This window comes from Mus musculus, chromosome 6, assembly GCF_000001635.26.
Source record: "Mus musculus strain C57BL/6J chromosome 6, GRCm38.p6 C57BL/6J".
Classification (NCBI taxonomy): Eukaryota; Metazoa; Chordata; class Mammalia; order Rodentia; family Muridae; genus Mus; species Mus musculus.
The window spans coordinates 14,043,309-14,062,964 of record NC_000072.6 but is presented as its reverse complement, the minus strand read 5'-3'; the positions used below and the strand labels follow the sequence as shown (position 1 = coordinate 14,062,964).

Below are 19,656 nucleotides of genomic sequence, written 5' to 3'. Positions count from 1 at the left end.
TGCTCACACTAGTCAAGTGGACAAGAGTGAACAGGAAGTAAGACCAGGGTATAAAGGCTCAAGGCTTGCCACCAGTGATCCACTTTCCCCAGTGAAGCTCTGCCTTCTCAATGTTCCACAGCCTTCCCAAGCAATGACTCCAGTTGGGGACCAAGTATTCACACACATGAGGCCAGGGTGGAAACTTGACACCCAAAACCACAATAGTGTGTGTCTCCCAGCTTACTCCCCACACTTTTCATAGTAACTGCCCAGAAACAGACTGCTCAGCTCAGCATAGCAGACCACTTGTCCCTTCTGTGTCTTGGACCTTGAATAAATTTTCACATTGCATGCCTTCCCATAATGAAAGTATTCTAAATCTTACCACTCTGCTGTGCTCTAAATAGCCTTGTCTGAAAAAGAACATACAACTTTAAGTGACTAACACTAATTTCATTGTTCTACATTTTATGGCATTCTGTAACTTCAAATTACATAGCTATTATGTCACTCAGAGTGGGGACAGGAGAGTTATGGGACAGAAGAGCTGAGTTTACCAGCCAGCCAGAGTTCAGAAAGAGCAAGAAAGGGTGAGTTTGTTCAGTACTGTCTTAGGTGGAAAATGTTCTAGACTTAAATAAGATTGTACAGAGGCTAGAAGCTTCCAGGATTAGGCCTAGGTTAGCAGATGGAGGCAATAAACCTCCTAGACAACAATTGCATCAGGCAAATAAAAGATACACAATCAAAATCATGAAAATGAACCGCGGTTTTAGAAATCGACACACATTCTGGCTTAAGCTTGTTTAGCCTCGCAAGACTGAATAGAATTACCCAGATAAAGACTTTCTTGAGAATTTCCACAAAGATGAATTATATAATTATGAAACTTTCTATCTCCTTTCTTGGATTTTAACTTACAACTTAGGACTCCTTTTCATGTGATTTATGACTTAGCAATGTTTATGGTTGATTACTGTGGAAGGAGTAAAGGAAAGTAGCAAAGGATTACTTTTTAGTTTTCAAGTAGCTACACTGCCCTCTTCTCACCTTACCTTGAGCCTCTGGTTTTGGCATCAGTATAAGTTAGTATGTTGCTGTAAAGAGAAGCACTTGTGAGAAGATAAAGAACTTGGATTCTACCTGATAAATGCACATACTTTCTTCCTAGGGTTCAATGCTGCCTAAATTCAAAGAAAGCAGACTTCATTAAATAAAAACTCAAGATCATTATAAAATGAATTAATTCATTTTAATTTGTGATTTACCTTTATTTTTAATTAAAATATAGTTATATTATTCCCCTAACTTATCTGCCTTTACATGTGCTCTCTCTCTCTCTCTCTCTGTCTCTCTCTCTCTCTCTCTCTCTCTCACACACACACACACACATTTCTTTTATTTTAATTTATTAATTATTATATTTTTCATTATTTAAAACTTTTAATTAAAATACATTTTCATATATATGAGATATATTTTGATCTCCAGATCCTCTCCCCCTCCCTATGTACCCAACTTTAAATTCAGTCTCAAAAAGGAAACAAAAACCAAGTATAAAACTAAAAATCTAGTACAAAAATAAAATTCCCCAAAACAAGAAAAAATTATAAATAAATAAAATCATATCAACAAGAAAGATAGCAAATTCACCAAACTGTGATCAAATAAACAAACACACACACACACACACCACCACCACCACCACACTACCAGCAACAACAACAACAACAACATCAAAAATAAATTGTGGGATTTAATTATTTGTTGGTGAACTACTTGTAAGCACGACACCTGCCCTAGACTATAAACACAGTATCACTCTATTGAAGAAAACTGATTATTCCTCTCCTAGCAGATATAGTTGACAGTTCAATTGTTAACCTTTACCTTAGTAGCTAGGTTGTCACTCATCCACCCACTCATTCATTCATTTTTAAATATAACAAAATAAAATATAATAAAAAAAAATCACATTATACCAACCAAAGGAAAGAACCTAAAAGAAAGTACAAGGATCAGAGACCTACTCATCTGCACATATGCAGGAATCCTATAAGAACACTAAACTGGAAACTGTACTATATATGCAGAAGACTTGATATAGAGCAGTGCCATGCCCTGTGCATGATGCTTCTGTCTCTATGAGTTCCTATGAGCTTTTCTCATCTTTGTTCGTTCTGTACATTTAGTGTCTGACCTAGAATGTAGCAGGAGGAGCTACTGTTCTATTAGTGGTTCTATTAGTGTGCCTCTTGTGTCTCGATGGGCTTCTCTTGCTTTAGATCTAGGAATACCTTTTACATGATTTTATTGAAAACATGTTCTATGCCTTTGACTTGAAATAAAAGGTCATCATTTTTCCTTCCTCTTCTACCCCATTCTCCTCCTCCTCTCCTCTTCTTTGTTGACAATTCTTTGATTTTGGTTATTTTATTGTGTCAAGGGTCTTGTATATTCTGTTGATGTTTTTTTTTTAAATGTATCATAACATTTAATTGAGTGATCCAGTTCCTCTATTTTTGTCTTCAGGCATCAATATTCTCTCTTGTACATGGTCACTTCTGTTGATGATGATATTCACTTTGAAGTCTTCATTTCAGTCTGAGTTTTCTTCAGTATTTCTATCTCATTATTGACTTCAATTTTCATTTCCTGGATTTTCATATTTTATTCAGAGTTTGCTTAGACTTTGATCAGTTCATCTCTGTCCTCTCTAAGTTCATTCAGGTATTCTCATTTAATTTCTTGGACTGTTTCAGCATAGAATTACTGTGAACTGTTTGAGCAAATATTGACTTGCAGCACAAAGATTAATAAAGACAAAGACCAATAAAAGCTCTAGATACAGATCATAGAGAATGTTTTAATTATGTGATAAAATTAAACTACCACTAACTTTTTATTTGATTTTTCTGGTCATCTAAATTCACATATAATTTAGGCATGAAGGCATGTGCCTCTAATTCCAATGCTTAGAGACTGAAGCAAGGAGATTGCCACAAGTTCAAGGCCAGCCTGGTGCATATGGGGAGCTTTAGGTCAACTTATGCTGCAGAAAAACATGACCTTTTGAAAAAAATTAGGAATAATGATAATGTCTCTTTTCTTAAAAATAAAATTTTTCATTTAATCATTTTTTTCTTTTCTGCTGTGGGAAATTTATAAGTAGGTCATAGAGATGGAAGGATTGGGAGCTCTTAACTTGCAGAATCCCTTTTCATTTAAAATTGCATAATAAGTCAATATATCCTAACTGTGGGGATTATATAATATCCTGTATGTATGTATGCATGTATGTATGTATATAATATATTACATATTATATATATATATATATATATAAATGCATGTGTGGCAAGAAATTTTATCTTTGCTACATTTCAAGTTGGTTTCTGAAGATAAAAGTCTGATGTGGGCAATGTTCCCAGAAATTTCTCTATGGAAAAATGACACATTTCAAAACTGCAGAAGTCTAGCTGCATTTAGTTCAAATTATTTGGATGTGTAGTTTTCTGTGTCAGTGCTGGGAGGACAACTGGAATATGTGAGTCCATATGTGAGACAGAACAAATGCTATGGGCTTCAGCCTGTCAAATGTCACAGATGACAATAAACTGACAGTAAGTATTGAATTGTATTATCAGCCAAGTTCACTCATGTTGTCTGAGGTCAGGTCAATGCTACCTCCATTAGAGATAATGGGACGCAGATCCCTTTGAATCGCATATGGATTGAGGACAAGGACAGCACTAACAATTTCTGTATCTGCTCAAAATGGAATGTACAGCTTTACAATATCTCAGGAAAAGATGCATAATTGTCTGTCAGCTCAGTTGTTTGGCATGAGTTTCCATATGAGCTGAATGGGGTCAAAATAATCAGATTTAGTCTAATGTGTCTAAGCCTAAAAATGTAATTTCTCTTTAGTATTTTCTACAAAAAGGTAGTGTTTTAATACTGGTCAAATATAAATAATGTTTTCCCAAATCTGTTTTTTAAAGGTTGCATATTGAATCAGACACTTCTAAACAAAAGTAAATACAGGAGCTCAAAAAAACCTGAAAGACCTCTGCTATACACGTAGATCACTGCGTAGAGAGCATCATTACTTGAACTCTTTTTTTTTTTAATTATTATGTATTTTCCTCAATTACATTTAGAATGCTATCCCAAAACTCTTGGCAGGCTCCAAGTGAGAGAACTGCAAACCAATGGATCCATTCCTATCTTAGTTACTATTCGGTTGTTTTGAAGAGCACCATCACCAAGGCAACTTTTATAAAAGAAATTTAATTAGGAGCTTACTTACAATTTTAGAAGGTTAGTAAATGATGATTATGGTAGAAACAGATAGGCATGGTGCTTCAGAAGTAACAAAACTCTTCATCCTGAACCTCAGGCATCAGGCAGAGACTGGGCCTAGCATGGGCTTTTGAAACCCATGCTCTCTCACAGTGACATCCCTCCTCCAACAAGGCAACACTTCCTAACTCTTCCTTAATAGTTCACTAAACCTGGGACTAAGCATGCAAATGCATGAGCCTAGAGTGCTATATATCTTAGTCAGCTCTATTGCTGTGAAGGGACACTTTTTCTGACAAGACCATATCTTCTTATCCTTCTAATCCTTTCAAATAATGTCATTCCCTGATGACTAAGCATTAAAATAGATGAGCCTGTGGAGGCTATTTTTATTCAGACCAACACGATTGCTATGTGTTCGTAATCAAATTTAAGCTACAATTCTGCTCTTTAACAGCAAGAGGCAAGTAATGGGGAAACGGGAAATAGAAAAAGATCCCAGAGTCATGTTATCTTTTTTATTTTCATGAAAACAAGTTTTATTTAAAGAAGTGTTTAAATGCATTCCATGCCATTTAAACTAGAATGGAAAAGTTAGTTTATTCTGTCAAATGACATTGGGAAGAGAAATAAATTGCATGCAACAGAGAAAAGAAGAAGGATTAGAACAAACTTGATAGCATTTCAAATGCTGTGCTGTTGTGGATACTAGTTAACACAATGGAGTTTTCCAACTTTAAAGTAAAAGAGGGTGATTGTCACAGAGAGAGAACACATAAAACCTCAAAGGAGTTTTACTTTTCAGTTTTAAATAATAATTTTAATAATTGCATTGAGTTTTTATATATCACACAAGCCTTTATTGGTGTTAACTTTAGATTTGCATATCTCATTAAAGAGACTTTAACCAAAATCAGTCTCATTACTCCTCTCTTAAAATTGCAAGTTACTAATGAAGGTTGAGTTGTAAAAGTGTATACATTTCATTTTTTTTAACCTTCAAATAAGAAAAAGTTCCAATGAAATAAAAGTTGTGTTCATGATCATCTTAGTCAGGGTTTCTATTCCTGCACAAACATCATGACCAAGAAGCAAGCTGGGGAGGAAAGGGTTTTATTCGGCTTACACTTCCATACTGTTGTTCATCACCAAAGGAAGTCAGGACTGGAACTCAAGCAGGTCGGAAAGCAGGAGCTGATGCAGAGGCCATGGAGGGATGTTCTTTACTGGCTTGCTCAGCCTGCTCTCTTATAGAACCAAGACTATCACCCCAGAGATGGCACCATCCACAAGGGGACCTCCCCCCTTGATCACTAATTGAGAAAATATCTTGCAGCAGGATCTCATGGAGTCATTTCCCCAATTGAAGCTCCTATATCTGTGATAACTTGAACCTGTGTCAAGTTGACACAAAACTAGTCAGTACAATGGCATTTTATGATATGCCTATCAAGAGTGACTTGGGTCATTTGCTTTTATTTTGCACCATGCAATTCTTTAAATACATTTTCTTTTGTTATCTTCCTAATAGCTAGTATGTCTGTATGCTATTTGTTTGGAAGCCATGTGACACAAACTAAATAGATTGTCTTTCTACCATTAGCTCTAAGAGTAAAGGTAAAACATCTAATTATCAGTAAAACTACAAATAGACATATTATTGAAAGCCATTTATATTAGAATCCAGTTTTAATACATTATAATTTAAGTAAAACTCTTAAATTTTAAGAGTACACATGAAATTTTCCTTGAATATTATGGTTGAGCAAGTAACATTAAGCACCTTTTATCTATCATGTTCCAAAAGAACTGCAATGTGAAGCTTCATAGATTTAGAACGACTTTTTTAACTGGGCAGAACTGAATTGAAATATGTAGGTTTTGGGTCTGGCTAATTTGGTTTGTGATTATTTTTTATTTGCAAGTTGTTGTTTACAGCAAAGTTTTTTATAACAAATTAAAAGTGAATGTAAGATGAATCATTTACAAATACTTTGAAATGTAAAATATACTCACTACTCTCAAAGTGTCTAAAAATGCCCAAAACATAAAAATACAAATGATTTTAAATATCAGTGTTGTTGTGGAATCATTTTACCTATAATTCCAAACATTTTACACACAGCAATAATATTTCTTTTTATTTCTAAGTATTCAAATATGCTATAAGCAACTATAAGAGCAGAAAATAATGATAAATATTTTCACTCTGATAACATTTTCAAATTATTGAGTAGACATGGGGAGATTTTTATTCTTATTGTTTTGATTTACTATTCCTCTATCAGAATTAGGATCTTATTTTTAGTGAAAGCATATCACTGAACATCATTTCAAAGGAAGATTATGTATCCTCTTATATCCACATAGCAATTAATAAAGGTAAGCTTTGATTTTTGGAAAGTTACTAAAAATCCCTGAAATAGGAATATTTAAAGATTTTAGTTGAAGATTTATTTAGAATACCTTCAATGTTACTTCATAACAGTAGTAAAAATTAGCTGTGTCAACTAGTTAAATAAATTAAAGAAGAAAACTACACTTAGATATATACTCCACACAATTTAGCCATCTCTTCTAACAAAATCTTTGTTTCTGTAAATGATTGTGAATTGTCCCTTTCATGCTGAGATTGACTTAAAAGTGTGCAGATTTGTTAGCTTTATTTAAAACAAGTTAAATTAAAATATCCAGTTGTGCATGCAAATCTCTCTCTCTCTCTCTCTCTCTCTCTCTCTCTCTCTCTCTCTCTCTCTCTCTCACACACACACACACACACACACACACACACACACACACACACACACACACACATACACAGACACACATACACACACACATGCACACACACACACACTGTTTAGGGGTGCATCTAGAAGTCAATTTTGAGCATTTTTCTCAGTTCCTTTCCACCTTACGGTTTTGAGAGTGTATCTCTGAGTAAATCTGGAACTCACTAAGATGATTTGGCCACTTATCTCTGCCTCCCCATTGTTGAGGTTACATATGTAATGGCTTAGAGGAGCTTCTCAATTGGATGCAGAAGTTCTTAATTCAGTTCTTATGCTTGAACAGCAACTTTACTGGCAGAGTCATCTTCGTAACTCACCTCTGTGTGCAGTTTTGACTTAGCCACTATACTATGCTTCATTAGAGAGGTTATATGGAATATTTATTATAATACTAAATATCAAACTTAATCATAAAATTATTACTACATGTTAAGATTGTGCACATATAATTCAAAGTGGGTTAATTCACTGAACATTTAAAACAAGTCTATCTATAGACAGAATTTTCCTCCCTGTTATGCTTGAGACATAGAAATGTTACATAATGCTAATGTTTCCAGATAAAAAATTCTATATCCACACAGAACTGAAAGACCATCTTCTAGAGAAGGACAAACATGCAGAAAGTATTAATTATAAAAAGACATGTTCTGACAAGGCTTTTTCCCACAGTCTTCCTCCCTCATCCCACCCCTTCATGTCTGCTGCCAGAACCTGGAAACTCTTTTCTTGGAGATTTGCTGGCCAAGCCAGCCTGGCAATCAGGTAGGCAATCTTTGTTCTCCTGTTCTCCTTCCTGTACTCCATTTTCAACTACCCAATCTCATCCTCCACCTTGTAGCAGACTTCTCTTCTTGTCTTCAGGAGAGGAGTATGTCTTCCCTCTCTTCCTCCATTTCTTGGGGACTCCACAGATCCTTTTTGACAGACCCAGCTTTCCTCCTCCCTGTGCATCCTTTAAGCCCTCACCCTTCTGTCTGGTGCCGTCACCCCTACTGAGTAGTGTTCATACCACTTGAATGTATTCTGCTGTCACGCACACTCCAGTAAAGTCTGCTTGTCCGGCTGAGAAGCCTGGGAGCACTCACGAGGCATAGAGTTTCAAAAGGAACTCACCTCCTGGAGCTTTGGCGTTCTCATTAACCCGTATACTCACACCCAATCCCCACGTTAGTCTAGTGTATGGATCCACGTGCTCTCTTTTAGTATTCTTATTATAAGTGCCTTTTAAGATTGAATTCTGACATAGCTAAGCCTTTGACAGTGTTTCAACGTCCTAGAAAGTCCTTGAGCTGACCATGGGCTTGGAATTCAGTAAGATTGTTGCCTATTCAGTGACATTCAGAATTGCCTCTGGTATTACACTATCACTTAGAATAAAAGCCAAGTCGCTCCCATATACAGGAATTTACAATGGTTTAGAAAGTAGATCTGGCTGTGGTTTTAGATTATTGCATTATTCATGAGATGGTTAGCTAGAGCGGAACTCCCTAATTAGAACCATGCCTTGAGTGTGAAAGCCCTTGCCCTAGGAGTATAAAGACCTCATACCTGGCTTCTAAGACTATAGATGACCTTAGATAGGGCTGACGTCTCAGTTGTTTTATGGCCCAGTTCCTGCCAGTCTTTATGTTTACATTCCTCTGTTTTGTGTAAGAGTCATTAAGCATCCGGTAACCTCATTTGTACCTTGCCAATGTGTTACCTAACTTTCCTATTTTTTTCTGTATAAAAAGTTTGATGCTCAATTTGACAAATTACATTCAGATTCTACACAACCTCTGCATCTGTCTGTCATTCATTTGCTGACTCCTTGCCCATCTGCAACTAGAGATCCATTCCACACAAACAAAGGGACCAAGAGGGTCTGCAGCATTCTGCATGCTACAAAAGGACAAAGATAAATACCAACGCATCTATAAATTCTTCTATAATAGTGACCTGCCTGCAAAATGCACTAGTGCAATAGTGGCACAAAGTCTGTAGGAGAAAACAACTAATAACTGGTTAAATTGAAGGCCTACTCCATGAAATGTAACCAACCCTAAAACTGTTCAAGTAGCTAACATGAGAACAAATATTATTGTTCTCTTAAAGGAAAGTAGCAATATGACTCCTGATGTCATTCTTCTCTACTTATAGACCCAAATCTTGCTCAGCCATCATCAGAGAAGCTTCCTCCTGCAGTAGGTGGAAACAAGCAAAAAGATTCATAGAGAATGAGAACCTTGAAACACTCATGTCTCAAAAAGATGTTTCCATCAAATCCCTCTACTTAGTTCTCAGGGAATCTTGAAGAAAAAGGGGAAAGATTATAAGGGCCAGAGGGCATGGAAGACAACAAAGAACTATGCCCTTTTAAAAAGAGCAGGACTGGCACACTAAGAAATTCATGGAGACTGTGGAAGCATGCACAGGAGTTGCAAAGGTTCAATTTATAACCAAACATAAACGAAAAATTAGATTTCACCAATGCAGCCTTCATTGGATATACAAACTGCTCTTAATGTCAGTCCCTATGCCCAGCAGTAGATGGTCAGCACAAAATGAGCTCAATGATATTTTTGGAAGATTTTTGTCTTATAATGCATTGTCAGGGATTGCTCCACCACCCAATGCCATTACAGGTCCTTTGTACATATATTGTGGTTTATGGCATTATGTTTTTATGGGATTACTGTGTTGTGGATGTATGTGTCTCTTGGTTTATATGTATTTCTTATGCTTTTTGTTTGACTTTTATTCTTCTTTGTTTTGTCCTATTCTGGTTTGTTTGTTTGTTTTTATCTTACTTTTTTTTCTTTAGATATTCTTTGTATTCTAATGAGAAAGCAAAGAAAAATGGGTGTGTGGATTTTGGGTACGTCCAAAAGTGCAGAGGATCTGGAAGGACTTGGAGATCTGGAAACCATAATCAGAACACTGTATGTAGCCACCTGTTTTAATATAAAAGAAGAAAGCAGGTCCTGAAATGCCTCAAAGTATAAGATTGAAGATATTTTTGAAAGCATACTAGAGTTATACATAGCTTCATAATACTGTATACTTTGTAATAAATCAGTGTATCCCCAAGGCAAAAAAATATAAACACATGAATATCCCTTGAGTAACAACACTGAATATTTATACAGATGCCGTGCAGATGTAGGTCACACTCACATTTCACACTCACCTTATGTAAATTTGTTCCTTATGTTATGTATACAATTGTTTGGGAACATTGTAAAAGATGCCTGAATCTTTCAAATGTTAGTTGAAGAATATAAGGTATATCATAAAAAAGTTCATAAGTTTACAGCATATAACAAATTCAAATAAGTATACACTGAAAAAATCATATGTTAAAAGTAGGATGTGGTTGCTTCCAATCGTTAATTTTCCAAAAAATTGCCAAAAAGTCTCCCTAATGAATACTTTTTGGTGTACACGTCTCTGCACTGTGCCTTTCTGCACTTCAGTACAAAGCTACAATGCATGGTTCATAACCATCATGGCCAAGTCATGCCGATCCCATTTTTGTCTTAGCAACTGCAAACTTAATATACTAATTACAGTGAGAAATCTTTAAATAACTTTGTAATTCCTTGAATTTGAATTATTAATTACTGATTTTTAGTTTTGAACTTTAATAATCCATACAAATGCCATAACTTCCAAAATTATTGATCTTTGCTAACTCACATCTTCACTAGCACTGGAAAATATACCTCTTCACTGTACAACTGTAGGAAAACATTTTTTTTGTATTATTATCATGAGTCAACAACTTAAAAGAAACTCCAGCTTGGCTGCTATGTCAGAGTTCTTCAGTGACATAATCTCACATAATGTGACAACATGGTTTTCATTAGATAGTTTGGTCACAAATAAAACACAACCAAAAAAAAAAAAAGAAGATTCTTACACATCCTACTTTGAACTTTCCTACTACATTCTTCTCATTTCAGCTTGGAGTTTCTCTCACTACTCAACTATACTGCACGAGTTAGGGACACAGCCATATGACAAGCTGACTTCCCAGTGTTCAGTACATAGTTTATTTTCTAACCAGTTTGTGAAATAAAGAAAGACTGGATAACTTTTAGGTATTTTAATTCTGTTTTTGTCAATTAAATACCATTGCACTTCTGAAGTATATTTTCAGATTTTGTTTTAACTTGGTATTTTTTTTAAATAAAATAAAATAAATTACCAGTTATTTTATTTATTTACATCTCAAATGTTATCCCACTTCCCAGTATCTCTTCCTAAAACCCATGACTCCACCCCTCCCTCTGCTTCTATGAGGTTGCTCCCCCACCCACCCACCCACCCACTCACACCTCTTCACCATAGCATTTCCCTATGCTGGGGCATCAAGTCTTCACAGGACCGAGGGCCTCCACTCCCATTGATACAGGTCAAACTCTGATACATGGGCCCCTCCATGTGTACACTTTGGTTGGTGGTTTAGTCCCTGGGAGCTCTGGGGGGTCTGGTTGGTTGATATTGTTGTTCTACCTATGGGTTGCAAGCCCCTTCAGCTCCTTCAGTCCTTCCCATAACTCCTCCACTGGGGACCCCAAGCTCAGTCTAATGGTTGGCTGTGAGCATCTGCTTCTGTATTCGTGAGGCTGTGGCAGAGCCTCTCAGGAGATAGCTATATCAAGCTCCTGTCAACAAGCACTTCCTGGCATCAGCAACAGTGTCTGGGTTTGGTGGCTGCAAATGGGATGGATCCCCAGGTGGGGCAGTCTCTGGATGGCCTTTCCTTCAGTCTCTGCTCCATTTTTCTGTCTCTGCATTTCTTTTAGACAGGAGCAATTTTGGCTTCAAATTTTGAGAAGGGTTGGTGACCTCTATCCCTCAACTGGGCCATGCCTAACCTCTGGCTGTGGTGTCTACATATTCTCTCTCTCTCCTTTGCTGGGTACTTCAGCTAAAGTCATCCCCTTGGGTACTGAAAGCCTCTTGCTTTCATGGTGTCTTGGACTTTCTGTTAGCTAGCCCCAGTTCCCCATCCTCCATTGCTACACACCTCTGTTCAATCTCCCAACCTTCTATATATCTCCCCCGTCTCCTCCCACACCTGATCCTGGCCCCCCTTTTTCCTCTTCCCCTCCTTAACTTTCTGATGACCTCTTTCTAAAGTGGAAACTTTAAACTCTAATACAAATATAAACTAATATAAACTACCTTCTACTAATGAGTCTGTCATCATTTCCATGCACACTGCTTTTTCTTTCACCTCTATATTCCACTTCTGTATTCAATTTCTACTTCAGAATCCCAGAAATACTAACAGTAGAATAAACTATAATACATACCTTGAAAGCTCTGTTCTCTAACCAGTCCCTGGCCCAAATATTAGCCAATCCCTTGACCTGTACTTTAACCAATGAATATTTGTTTCTTCTTCAACAGTTTTATTTGAAAGTTCTGTGATACATTTAAGTGATGTATTTTCTAATACTCTCAAATACAGTTAAAATTTCTCTTACTTGTGCTCTGATTGCACTTTATCTATACTCTTATTGGACCAATAACTATATATCATTACAAATTGTTTAATTTATCTCAGAATACTATTATCCCCTTCTACCCAGGAGTAACATTGTGAATAAATCATCAATGTTTAACACACATCTGACATTATAAAGGTCCCCGTGGAAATACAGTGACCCATTCAAGAAATGAATGTCTCTTTATTGTTTAGTGTACATGTGAGGATAGATTTTTTAAAAATCTCATATTGCTGATTTTTCTGTATAGAATGGAAATAAACTCAACCTAACTCAGAGAATTATTCTAGGAAATAGATTTAAATCCATGTTCTAAATTGAATATTGCAAATCCTTTCTGAATAAATTTGCATATTAAATGTACTTTATAAACACAAATTTCTTTTGGAATTCTAAGTAAGAGAGCTTGCAAACAGTATGATTTAAAATTGTTCACTATACTATAAAATAACGAGACTTTTTTTCTTCACAGGAAGCAGGTAACAAAAGACAGTGAAATATTATTGCACCTGGCCAGGGTTGATTCCATTTGATTAGAAAAATTCGTGGAATGAGTGCCTAAGATCATCAGCCTCAGTGAGTATCTGGTCTTAGGGAGCGCTTTAACTATGTGGGTTGAAGGAAACCTTTGAGAGACAGCAGGTCACCAGTGTCAATGTATACGTATTGTTGTAAGACAATTAAGAATTTAAAGAGACAAAAAATATTTACTTTTTACAGGGGTGGTGAACATAAACATCTTAAAGGTAAGCTATGAGAATTGAATACTTTGAAGTCTGTATAATAGTTAACAGGTCATATGTATCTGCCTTTCAAAGACCAACAATGACAACACCAATAGTAAGTAGTTGCATCACAGTGCAAGTCCAATTAACCAGTATCCTCATCATAGGGAATTAAACTTCCCTGCATATTTCTTTTTTTTTTTTTGAAGATTTGTTTATTTATTTTATGTATATGAGTACACTGTATCTGTCTTCAGACATACCAGAAAAGGACATCAGATCCCATTACAGATGGTTTTGGGCTACCATGTAGATGTTGGGAATTGAACTCAGGACCTCTGGAAGAACAGTGTTCTTAACTTGAGAGAACTCACTAGATATGTCTTTTTTAAAAAGAAAATATTATATTGTTCTAAAAATTCCTATTTTAAGTAAAAAATATATGAATAGATGTTTTTGTAATCAATAATATTCCATAACCTAACACGTGCACATCTTTTTTTTTTCCTTTTTAGTTGATGAAAATCAGTACATTATCCACTCTGATTTTTGTTAAGGGAGTTGACGTCTATAGTTTTGCTTTCATCCAATGCACTGAAACTATGTTAATCATAACATTCCATCTAGTAATTTTTCCATGACTATTCTGCTTTCATACTAAAATATAAATTTCTGTGAAAACACTAGAGAGCTTTTCCTGGACAACTACTGAAATTATAAATAACATAAACAGAAAATACATTAACAATTTTCACTTAATTAATTTTTATTTATTTTTAGATTTTTATTATTTTTTTAAAAAAATTATAAAATGTATTTTGATATTCTTTTCTCTCCTCTGAGTCCTACCGGATCCTCCCTAACCCCTACCTCAGCCAACTTTGTGTTCTTCCTCCTTCTCAATAAACAAAAACAAAAGCCTGTAACTTTACCAAAATTTAACATTTTGCATGATAGCATATGATGTCTCATTGGGTAATTGTACACCCTGCTGTACACACTGTATGAGGGCTCCATTTAAATTACTTTTATCTATGTATGTATTCTAGGAGCCACTACAGTAGTAAGTTTCTATATGATTGTTGAAAGGACCTTTAGGGTTACCTTCATCTTCCCATCTTCCGTTCTTTAACTTAGTCTCCCACTCTCTTACAATTTACTCACCCTATTCTCATTTCCCCATTGTCTATGATACTGCTTTCTAATTTCCCCTTTGAAAAGATCCCTTCCCAAGTCACCTATAAAGCTATGTAACCTATGTGGATTTTCTAAATGAAACACAAATATCTATGGCTGTCAGAATTGGTTCCATTCCAGTTTCTATGACATGTGAAAAGTTTTGAGAGAATGCTGCTTTCACACTAATGATGAGGAATGCAAAAACCCCCACCACATCCTAAGTTTTTCAGTCCATCAGGGAACTCAAGAGTCTAAGTAGCTAAGGGAACTGAATTCCAAAGGCTGATAAGACCATAATAATAGAGATATATTGAGGGGGGGGAGAAAGAGAAAGATGGAGAAGAGAGAGATGGAGGAAGAGAGAGAGAAAGATAGAGGAGAGAGAGAGAGAGAAAGATGGAGAAGAGAGAGCTGGAGGAAGAGAGAGAGAAAGATGGAGGAGACAGAAAGAGAGAGAGAGAGAGATTCAGTGCATGACCTAAGTCCATGAAAATAAACAACCTAATTTTGAATAAAGTTTCAAATACAAGCATGGGGAGAATTTCTATTGTCACAACTGAATTTTCAGAAATATGACAACATTGCCTTAATTTAAAAGCTTTCATTTATCAAGTGGCCAGGCTTACATGCTCTTAGCAGAGGCCATTTTGGGGAGCACTATCAGAGAGAATCTTCACTGCTAAGCCATAGTCATTCGAGATTTACTTAACTATTGAATAAAGTCAAGAGACATCATCCTGTTCTGTACCTTTTGTTTTGTGAATTAAAAACTTTACAGCACTGAAAGATGGACAACAAACTCCTTTGTCCCTAGTGAGAAAGGTAAAATCTCCTGTTTTGGTACAGGAATAAAATAAATATCCATGGCAACAAGGGTTGGGATAAGAACATACCCAAGCGCCAGGACAGAGGCACAGAACGTTTCACTACAAAGAGAAGGCCCTAACATTTTGCCCCTGAGAATAAAGGAGAGGCTTCTTAACCCCAGAATTTATAACAACAGCAACTACTAGGCTGTGAACACTTGGCAAGTAACTAGTGACTATCCTCACCAAAGCAAACACAGCAAAATCAGAGTTTAGCTTCCACGGTAAGGAAGGAGAACTGTAAGTAAAGTCACACCTTTGAAAGGCAGGCATGCAGTGTGCCAGGCATTGATGATAGATGGGGAAGAAGCAAGAGGATGTGGGCTTGATAAGGAAGAAGGTACATAGAAGAGGAACAGGGAAAGAATCAGGAGGAAGGGTTGAAGGGGTAGGAGTAGCTCCTCCTGGTATTACTATAAGGTCAATACTACACAAGAAGTCATAGCAGTCTGGTGTTAGGGAAGAAACAAGAACCCACAGAAAGTCTCTCCCTTATGAATTGGGTACAAAGACACAAAACTCCTGAGAATAGCTCTTGCCAGGCTCTGGGAAACACCAAGGCCCATGATGCACTGGAGTGTCTCGATGTTGGTTTTACTCCTTTTAAAATGAATTTTTCTTTGCATTGCCAAAGGATAATCAGCTCGATTCCTAGCGATATTGGTTCATGACTAGTGATTTGACAGGGAGACCAGACATATCCAGCATCAACCTCTTAGACTAGGTACTATTTCTTTTTGTAGTAAGAAGATGCCTGAAGAGAAGTAACTTAAGAACGTTGAGTTTATTTAGGGTGTAAGTCAAGGGGAAGTACTTTAGAAAAGGGAAGACATGATCACATCTGTATCTGGCAGGTGGCCACATTCTGTGCACAGTCAGGATGTGGGAGACGATATTCCGAGCTGGAAGGGAAGTGGTGCTGGGCTACCTTTCTCTTTTGATGCATTCTGCCACTCTTGCTTATAGAAGGATGCCACCGTTTGTAGGTATAACTTCTCACTCAAGTTGCCCAGGTCAAAAACTCCCTCACAGACATGGCCAGAGATTTGTGCCAAAGGTAATTCTAAACCCCGTGATATCATTGATCAATATAAACACCACATCCGCATTCCTATTGTTATGTCAATGTTTAATGAAAGTCATGATAAATAAAAACAATGGCATGCAGTCACAAGACAAAGCAACTAAAGGACCAGACTTAGAGTTGACTCTGACCCTTAGCCATCCAAAGATGGCTTTTTGATAACTCTAACATATATATATAAATATATAATGGAAACATTAGAAAGCATGTAGGAATATAAAAAGTATTTCACTACAACAGTTAGCATTAATGGAAAATACTAAAAAATGCATAAAACCCATGGAAATAAAGATTTTAAAATCCCTTTGTGGTGCTTTCTCCCAAAGTATATAGTAAGGAAAGAATCAATAAACTTGGAGCTAAAGCAAATTAATTTTCTCAACTAAATAAGAAGAGAGAAAATAGACGACAACAACAACACAAATAGAGACCTCAAGAACTGGAGATTATGAAATTTCTAAGATGAAACTGTACATGCCTCGCTCAAATCAGTGAAGGGTTAAATATTTATTGTAGTTGTACTTGTCACCTAGGCGTGAGGATACGAATCCAGATTTCTGGTACCAGGTAAGAGCAAGATCCCTTGGGTCCATGGAAAATTGATCTTACCAAATTGCTATGGTCCAATCATTAAAAGGAAAGGTTCTGCTTCAAACACAGCAAGAAGGGTCTGAAGAAACTTACTGAGGACCCAGTTTTATTTTCCAGCAACCACACAGCATCTCACAACCACCTGTAACTATAGTTATCTGGCACATTCTTCTGTGATTCACATGTACCACATGGAACTAGTACATATTAACACAAACACACACACACACACACACACACACCACAGAAGTAAATAAAACTAAAAATTGAGATTGAAAATTACTGAAAAAGATATTTCATATCTATATATGTCATATATATACATATATATATGCACACACCTCTAAGCACCCCTCCTACACACATGCATACCCATGTACACTCCCAGGTGCCTCCTCCTCATGCCCATGATAGTGAGACTTAAAAAGGTAAGTTTATTGAATCTGAATTCCAGACAGACAGAACCAGATTTAAAAAAAAATGTGTTATCATGTAACACATTATTTTCAGCCACTTTAGAAACACTTAAATGTCTAACACAAAAATAGTAACACAATAATGTATGTGAAATATGCAGAAGCAAAATAAAACAAAGCACAAAATTAAGAAAGAACATTGTAACTCAGCATTGAATGCTGCTTAAGTTATATATATACATAGATGGTATAATAATATTCTAAGACTGACTGTCATATTGCATATGCACATTGAAAGTTCTAGAGTACTTACTAAAATTAGTTTTAAATGTGTCACTATTAATCCAGTATTGGAAATGAAAAGAGAAGGAGATAAAGGAATAACTGTAACTGAAGACTTCAATGCCTTCAATATCACACAGTAAACTTGAACAGAAAATCATGAAGGTGTGGAAGACCGAAGAACACTGTTCATTAGTGCAACATCCAAATATTTAGCACTTCCTAATCAAAGAAAACTGACATTATTAAAAACACAATGGGATGTTCACCGACATAGATTATCCTCTAAGCCAGTGGTTCTCAAGTTTCTTAATGCTGAGTCACCTTAATACACTTCCTCATGTTGTGGTTATGTCAACCATAAAATTCTTTCCTTACTACTGTAATGACTGAGTCATAATGTAAATATTTGATAGGCATGATATTTGATATGCTACTCTCAATAGGGTTGTGACCCACAAGTCGAGAACCACTGTTCTAGGCCATGCCCCAATACAGGGAATGCCAGGGCCAGGAAGCAGGAGTAGGTGGGTTGGGGAGCAGGGAGGAGGGAGGGTATAAGGGACTTTCGGGATAGCATTTGAATTGTAAATGAAGAAAATATCTAATTAAAATTGTTTAAATAAAAAAAAAGAAAAGAAAGCATGTTGAGTCTATGTTAGTCTGTAATAAAATGGAACTACAAATGAATAACAGAAGAATATATGAACAATTCCAAGCCCCAAGTTTAGAGTTAGTGACATGTTTCCTAACTATTCATCAAAGAGAAAATATTTGCAAGAAAATAAAAGTAAAACAATACTCTAAATGTAGTGATAGCAGTAATAACATTCAATTTATAGTAGGAAATGTTTATATTTGAATTTTTAATAGATTTTATTCATTTATTCAAGTATATGAGTACACTGTTGCTGTCTTCAGACATACCAGAAGAGAGTATCCAATCTCATTGCAGATGGTTGTGAGTCATATGTAGTTGCTGGGGATTGAACTCAGGACCTCTGAAAAAACAGTCAGTGCTCTTAACCTCGGAGCCATCTCTTCAACACTATATTAGAATACATAAAAGAACAGTTCAAGAATTAATTATTTTACATTGTCCTCTTGAAAGAAAACAGCAAATTAAGTTGAATTAAGCACAAGAAAATGAATAATAGAAACAATAGCAGAAACGGATGGAATAAGAATGGTTAACAATGGAAAATCTCAATGATCCATACTATGACACAAAAATAATTTTTAATGGTAAAATATTTAATCTAGTTATTTTACTATTGGAAAGAATAAAGCTATATAGTATTTACTGTTTTAATTTCACATATACTGGAGTATAATTTTTTTTACAATGCTCATCAGTAGCATCGTGTACTGACATTGCTCAGTTATTGAAAAGAGATTGTTTACATAATTAACCTGCCTTCCATTTCTTCCCACTTTTTCTAAAATGAAAAATGTGGCATCTCCCAAACTCAGGGCATTCTGAGTGTATCTCTTGATTATCTTCTTTATCTCAATTCACATATTTTTTTTTCTTGTCTTTTACTTTTATTTACACTGAAGAATTCCCTCTTGAAACTTACTGTCTCCTGGAATAGACTGTAATATATTATGATGGAACAAGTTTCCAAAAGCAAGGTTAAGCAGAAGATAATTTTGGTCTAATGTTTGCTTAGATAGTCATAAACAGCACAATCAAATTAAAATGGAAACAGCATTGCTGGTACCTGTCTGCAACTAATTCTTAAAACTTTCACTGAATAGTCAACTGATTGTATAGCTGCCAAGAAATATTTTAATGTGGAAATTACTGTTCAAAACCAACTATAACCATTGTCTACAAAATTTATGGTGTGTACTTCAGAACAAGTATGTGCTGGCTGGTTTTGTGTGTCAACTTGACACAGACTAGAGTTAATCACAGAGAAAGGAGCTT

General features: G+C 35.9%; 1 long non-coding RNA gene across 2 annotated transcripts in view; it reads right to left on the bottom strand.

The window, feature by feature from the left end:
- Positions 1-12,190: 12,190 nt before the first annotated feature.
- The window catches only part of Gm38767, a 32,250-nt gene continuing 24,784 nt past the window's right edge, over positions 12,191-19,656 (bottom strand). For both annotated transcript variants that reach the window (XR_868803.3, XR_868802.3), the window contains one exon: positions 12,191-18,771. This is a non-coding gene — a long non-coding RNA (predicted gene, 38767). The remainder of the gene's footprint in view (positions 18,772-19,656) is intronic.